Source organism: Chanos chanos, chromosome 6 (genome assembly GCF_902362185.1).
Source record: "Chanos chanos chromosome 6, fChaCha1.1, whole genome shotgun sequence".
NCBI lineage: Eukaryota > Metazoa > Chordata > Actinopteri > Gonorynchiformes > Chanidae > Chanos > Chanos chanos.
Genome location: NC_044500.1, coordinates 23,473,276 through 23,481,140, shown reverse-complemented (window position 1 = coordinate 23,481,140; position 7,865 = coordinate 23,473,276).

Genomic DNA, 7,865 nt, shown 5'->3' with positions numbered 1-7,865 from the left:
TTAGGGCTACATTTAAATTGCAGATAAATGTGATTTGAACTTTCTCTCTCACAGTGCTGGTATTAATGATATTGCTGCATAAATTAGTTTTCTGTGGAAGTGCACATATTGTTTCAGTGCAAGGTCCAAAATTTAGCCAACACTGTTGAGACTAACCCATCATTGGGTCTTAACCAATTCAACAAGTCACATTAAATTTAAAGGAACACCTTGATTTCCACCTCGATAATCATCCAATTTTTTTTTAAAACTCTCAATACTACTATAGTCAAAAGGACATCAAAGGAGCATCTCTCACCATTCTGTGACACAGGCCTATATTTCTAATGAAGATTTGAGTATTTAACACAAAGTGAAACATCACAAGGACACAAATAAACTGTAACAATAGGCCAAAACATAAACAGGTAGGATTATGTCTCAATTTTTAACTGCAATAACTGAGACATCACTAAGTGAGATAATAGTTTGACAGTCAAGTAAGAACCACAGCAAATGTTTACAAATATCTCCATACATGACCATGTTTTATGCATAATAGGTTATTAACCAGAAATACACACGATTAAGATCAATTTTAAATTGTATGTTGTCTTTTTGTCTCTAATGTGTATTTTTGGGCTGGGAAGGAATGAATGGCAGTGGATGATGCAAATATTGCAAAAATTCAGTGCAAATATTCAGCCCAATACAGAGAACCATCTCAAAGCGGGATAGAATTAGGCTGTTCAGGATGATGGATGTAGAATTTACTAAAACACACCAATTCTTCATTGTTGTTGATACAAGTGTTTTCTCTTTAGTGGAAGCTAATAAACTAATCTAAGCTTGTACCTTAGTGCAAAGCTGTTCGGTCTACATTTGTACTTTTGCCATGTGAACATTTGATTTCTTGTGATTGTTTTTTGTTTTGTTTTGTTTTTTGCCTCTGTTTTCTGAATCTGCAAATATTAAAGGCCATTCCTAATGCCCCATGTCTGTGTTCTGATCAGTGTTTTAGGATTGCTGGCTGTGACCATTTTTATGTAGGTTATACAACTCAATCAGCAACAACATAGAACTAGCTCACAAATACAGCACTGTCCAATCACTGAACGCAATGAAGGTCATAAATACAGCACTGTCCAATCACTGGACTCAACGAAGGTCATAAATACAGCACTGCCCAATCACTGGATTCAATGAAGGTCATAAATACAACACTGTCCAATCACTGGACTCAACGAAGGTCATAAATACAGCACTGTCCAATCACTGGACTCAATGAAGGTCATAAATACCACACTGTTCAATCATTGTTCTTGCTGAAGCTCACAAATACAGTGTCGTCTCTTGATGACCATCTATACTGACCATCTATACGGCTAAAAAAAAAAGTCGCATACTCTAATATTTCGTTGGACTGCCTTTAGCTTGATTATGGCATGCATTTTTGGCCGAGATCTTGTACATGATGGGAGAGTCTAACCGCTCTGTTAAGTCTTCTCCAGCACATCCCAAAGACTTTCAATGGGGTTAAGGTCAGGACTCTGTGGTGGCCAATTCATAAGTGAAAATGATTCCTCATGCTCTCTGAACCACTCTTTAACAATTTGATCCCGATAAATCTTGGCATTGTTGTCGTGGAATATGCCCGTGCCGTCAGGGAAGAAAAAAATCTATTGATGGGATAACCTTGCTAGTCATTCAGTACATTCAGGTAGTCAGCTGACTTCATTTTGTTGCCACATAATGTTGCTGAGCCTAGACCTGACCAACTGAAGCAACCCCAGACCATAACGCTGCCCCCGTAGATGCCAAATCCAAATGGTGACTTTTTTTTTTTTGGCCGGGCAGTGAATAAATATATATATATATATATATATATATATATATACACATACATACATATATATATATATATATATATATATATATATATATATATATATATATATATATATATCAGAGCAGATCCAATTAAAAAAAAAAACTGAAAACATCATAAATAAATAAATTTACCACCAATAAATAACCTGTCACTGAATGTGGGGCATCCTACCACAGTAACCTCAGCACAGGCTTACACAATCCCCCCTCAACTTCCCCATTCTCTTCTCTAAAGCCTAGCCTCATTCTCTCTTCTAAACACCCCCCTCTTCTCCAAAGCCCCTCCCAATTCTCTCCTCTACCCTTAATTCTCTCCTCTAACCCCCTCCTTCATTCTCTCCTCTAAAGCCCCTGCATTTCCTCCGGTAGGCCTTCTTGCCAGGAGCTATCACTGTGAGTCTGATAGCCTGTTGGAGTAGTAACAGAATATGGGCAAATCAGAAAACAACTGCATTTTCTGTCAGCTGAATTTTGTTGCCAGCCCAAATCTCTGAAGAGTTGTTTACCTCAGAGCACTCATGCTGAACATTATCTTTAACAGATAATGCGCACAAACAACAGTGAGGGCATCTCTGTAAAGATATTCTGTGTCCCCCAACACTAATACAGATAATACAGGTAATGTGTGGGAAAAACAATGGAAGTGGACACTTTGGACAAATCTGAGTACATTCATTGCGTTTGCGCGTGTGTCTGTGTGTGTGTATGTGTGTGTGTGTGTGTAGTTTCATTATCCGGCCAGTGCTTTGATAAAGCAGGAGGGCATATGATCCTGCTAAAAGTTGGTTTACCATGGCATCCTCCCCAACAGCATATGGAATGTAAATACCACCCCATGAGATGGCCTCTTCATCATACAGGATAATGCGCACAGGATAATGTGCAAAGATACAAGATAAGAGCCACCAACTGTGAGAGGCAAGCTGTTAAAAGTGGTGTGACAATGTGTTATGTAGAATGAAAATGTTATATGTAAAATTAACAATAAATGTAATAAAAAATACAATGGTTGCAATGTCTAGAAATTATTTGGGTTCTTTCTGACAAACAAACCCCATTTCAATCAGCGATGAATTCAGCAGTTAGGATGTGCCTCTGCGCAGGAAATAAAGAGATAAAAGGAAGAAAACAGGAAACCACATGAACGACATCACACATAAATGTCCAACCGACACTAGCAAAGGTCAAAACAGTGCTCTCCTCCATTTACCACTTCTCCATTAATAACTTCACACACGAGTCATCACTAAATGTATCCATAATGTCCTAAATAACCATGTAAGACAAAGACACGCACACACACACAGTGAAAGAGAGAGAGAGAGAGAGAGAGAGAGAAACCAAGAGAAGAGTAGATGAATGAAGCAAGTGCATTTTAATTTACTATTATGATGGGAACATCATACACCCAGCTAAAGACCAAAACAGAATTAATCTGCAATGACAGAAGGAGGGTGAAGAATAAAGTGATGAAAGTGATAATAAAGTGATGATCTCACTTGTAATCCAGAATCTATGCTCCGAACCAGTGCCAGCCCTCCACTCCACTGCTAGCGAGTGCTCATTTACCGAAGTCGATCTAACCCTGGGGCCCTGGTCAACCCAGACCACGGCTTGAGCCAGGCCAAAACACCACACACAACACAAAACCTTTCAATACCCTGAGGAGTGTCTCACTCACTTCTCATTCACCTGCCAGACCCGAAATCAGGAGTCCAGAACAAAGCCCTGTCTGATCTCCCCTGTAAAACTGGATGATCCTGTTCCACATTTCAATGATTATCATAATATGACATTCTCAAATCTAACACAATACAGCTCCGGCATAAAGTCAAATCCGTAGCATACCTCAGCGCAGCTCAATGTGAATATCTGCCATTCCAGCTCAACCTGATAAAGATTTTATCACTGATGCTGTGAACAGTCCCTCTCTGCCTCCCAATCCAGCCAACCACGGCCCATAATCCTATTCAGACCAGCTCATTGATTCTCTTATTGATTAGTTCCGATGCATGTAGCATCCTCCCACTGTTAGGATGTGCAGTGATAACATAGTTATCAGGTCATCAGTTGCTGCAAATGAGTTTATCACAATGAAATACTTTCCATGATTATTTTCTGGATTGCAGTCCATAAGTGACAAGCACAAAGCGCACATCAGTGCCACCCTCCCTTCTGCTATTAACCAGATATCATTAGGAGAAAATGCTTGAACCAATGCAATAATTGCTGGGACAGACAAGCAGGACTGTAAAAGAGGCCAATCAATTTTATTCTCAGAGCAGATGTGCTAGTGGAACAGAGACAGAGGCCTCTGATTGAAGGCAGTGTGAGTATGTGAGCAGTGAACACACTATATATACATACATCACAATACACCACATAAACAGACAACCTATGAGTTGGTGAAACAGGAGCCATAGTGATGCCAGTTATCCAGTGATGTACAATATGACACGTTCGCAGCATATCAAAGTGAATAATAAAAAAGAGTCAACCCAAAAACAACAAATGATACACTCCGCTCTTTTCAATCTAAAATGTCTGTGCTACCCTTTTGGAAACACAAACTGTTCAATACAAAGCAAGAGGAAAAGACAAAGAGACTGAAGTTCTAGTGCAAAAACATTGATTTAAAATTTCAAAAGAGATAAATAAAGTAATTCTTGCATTTGTCATGACAATAAAAATTGTGAACTAAGACAGACTACAAAACAACAAAAAACAGCACGGGCAAAAGTGGAGCCACAGGTTGAGCTGTGACTGCAGCATGACAACACATTTGCATTTCTATCTCTTCCCACTATTTTCATTGGGGTGAGGGGTGTTGTCATTTTTTGGGTTTTGGGGGCATGCTCTATACTTCTTTGGGCATCATCTCATTCTTAAACAATGGCAAATCAAGTCATATTCTACTTTCAACATGACAGTCAGATTGTCTATGAAATGCTTTGTACAGGATCAAATCATGTGTTTTCACATGACAAAGACTACACAAGGCACAGGGAAGAATCAGGAGACAGAGAAAATACTTCAGTACTACATTATTCTTTCAACTGGCACCTGGGCATGAGGAGATTTTCTCTAGACACAGCAAGCCCTACTTAGAAGTGTCAGTCTTTTGTTGTGATGGTGAACTTAACACTAGCCAATCAGAACAGATAAATCCATTGGATTCTTATTTGAAATTCTTTTGAAGCTGCATTCTTACGTGCGAGACTTCACATTCAGCTTATTCAAGGTTCCCCAAATTCTGTAAGCACACACAAATGCGGTCGCGTCGCCTTTCAAGATGGAAATTACCGCAAATTTGTCACAATATTATGGATTGTTTACCCTTAAATAAGGCGAAAATAACGAAGCTACAGTTTTTGTGTATCCAACCAGTTTAACAACTTTATGCTATGTGAATAAAACGAAACCAACAAGGGAGCACAGGAGCGACTCTTTGGGGAAAGAAAAACAAAGTTCAGCTTAAAATAAGATGCATTCGTTTCGAAGTAAAATATCACATTCGAAGATCATAAAATCGACGTAATATGTTGTCATGTTGATATTAAATTACAAATTTGTTACGTGATGCAGCAAAACCCCTTTAACAACATCACCAAATCCTCGCCTACGCAACCGCCACTTTTCCGCACAGCTTTGTGGCAAATACACGAAATTGTGATGCTGCTAGCAGTAACTAAAATTATACATTTGTATGATACTGGTCAATGAAAATTAAAATTAACTTCAAGATTACCCTCTCATACAGTGGACAGTTAGTTTTGCTCCGATAACTCGATTTATGTCAGTATTTCTGTTTTTATATAGGCCTACACGACAATCAAATCATTGACTGTCAAAGAGCTTTCGGTAGCGATTTAATGATCCAGCTGTGACATGGCTTTTTAACTATGTGGATGTGTTACAAATAAATACAAACGTACAAAACAATCATTACTGAAACGCGCAAAAGAATGGTTTTCTGATTTAGTGTGTGTGCCGCAAATTTAATTTTTAGATAATTATATTCCTGCATCCTTCGCTAACATAAAAAGTAATATGTGAGTTAAAACAGTTCTTTTGACTTGTATTTAAAAAATGATGAACTTTTGCTGGCATCCCCAGTCAGTTGTCAATCACACTACACTGTGTGGTGTGTTATAGATTTCCTTGAATAGTCCATACAAAATAAACATACACAACAAAAACCCTGAGAGAAATCTCATTTTAACCGACTCTACACAAGCTTTATGTTTAAATCACAGAAAAAACTAAAAGATTAATAACGTTAAACAAAAAAAAAAACAAAACAAAATAAAAGCCTCAATCTCACCAAATCACTTAATATTGCGCACAAATCCGCTTTGAAGTCCACTTGTCATAACAATCAACCAGTGGTTAAAGCGCCAACCCTTCTCTATCGTGCATTATCATTAATGCCCCGCTCCTGCACTAGTTGCCAGGGTTCACTGTTCCTGTGTCACATGGTGTATGAAAACCGCTGAACTGCCTCACAGTCTAAGATGGCGAGAAAACAGTTGGTAATACGTACTCTCATAGAGGTTTCATTTCTATGGTTACGTCAACAGAGCAGTGAAGAGATGGGGAGGCGCTCCAAAATGGCGCCGCGTGTGTGTCATTTGTGCTGCCGAGAAGCAGCTAGGAGTCTTGAAAGTGCATCAAGAACCGTATGACTGGAAACGGTAGGCATTTGTCTGATTGGACTGTGGGCACGTGTCGCTTATGGAAATGCAACCTCCTCATTCTCTCTCCCTTTCACATTTTATTCTCGTCAGAAGAACATCTGAAATTTCACATGGGCATCTGTCCCCCCATACACATCATTATAGCAATACGTGCTAACTCTGATTGAACTTCTGACTATGCAGCAGTTGATCAAACTTAATCCCCCATGAAACCCCAAACAGACTGCTGAGCTACTTGTTGATCCAGTTCTCGATCTCTTGTGCTTCCATCCCATATGAACATGTTGTGTGCTGCAAGACTGTAATCACTGCAGAAGGACTTGTAAACATTTTGTGAGAGAAAGCATTTCTGAATTAATGGTTTTATTTGTTTTATTTTCATTCTGTTCATTATATAGTGTCTATTGAATTTTACTTTGAAAGTCCTCTTGTGTAATCCATCTGATTTACTGTTGCCTGTATTTTAAGCTCAAGTTCAAGTGTATTTGTATAGTGCTTTTTACAATCAAAAATTGTCTCAAAGCTGCTTTACAGAGATCACTGCCAGTGAAAAACTCCCTAATGAAGTGAAGAGACCTTGGGAGGAAACAAGACTCAACAGGGAGAGTCCATCCTCCTCTGGCCAGCACATAGAATAGAGACATTTACAGTTTAAAATGAGTCCAGGGTAACCAGATTCAATGGTCTGTGAAATTATTTACAATATATGATTTGTCTACTGTGTAAAAGATTAAGTATATGGAGGTTCTAGGAGGTATCAGATATAGATTAATTTGATAATCAAGCAGTGTTCATATCAATAAATTTGTCATAAATTTAAAATAAACTGTATAATGGCTGAGAATGATTAGCTTTGCTATAGTTAAAACTGAGACTATGACATGGCTATAAAGGGACAGGTTGATCTTGGTTCCACAGTTCCACAAGTGGGCCACTGGCTCAGAATAGGGGCTTGCAGGAGGGACTGGAGTACAGTGGCCTCATGCTGGGAGCTGATGCTTGGGACTGGTACCAGTACTGGTATTTTAAGACCTTCATATGATTATTCTCCTCTTATTCTGTGCAAAGGATACAAATGCACATTGACCTTAAACCTATAATTGTATGAATTACGCTGCTGTACTTTCCTTATTATCTCATGTCCTAAAACTTATTGTTTGATTCATGCTGGTGCACCACTAGCTTGCTGCCATTATTTTCACTGTGTGGTAGTCTGTTGTTTAACTGTTGGATTATGAGGGCCATCCGCTGTTTCAAAATCTTATTAAACATATTAAACTTAAACAGGTGTGTGAATTC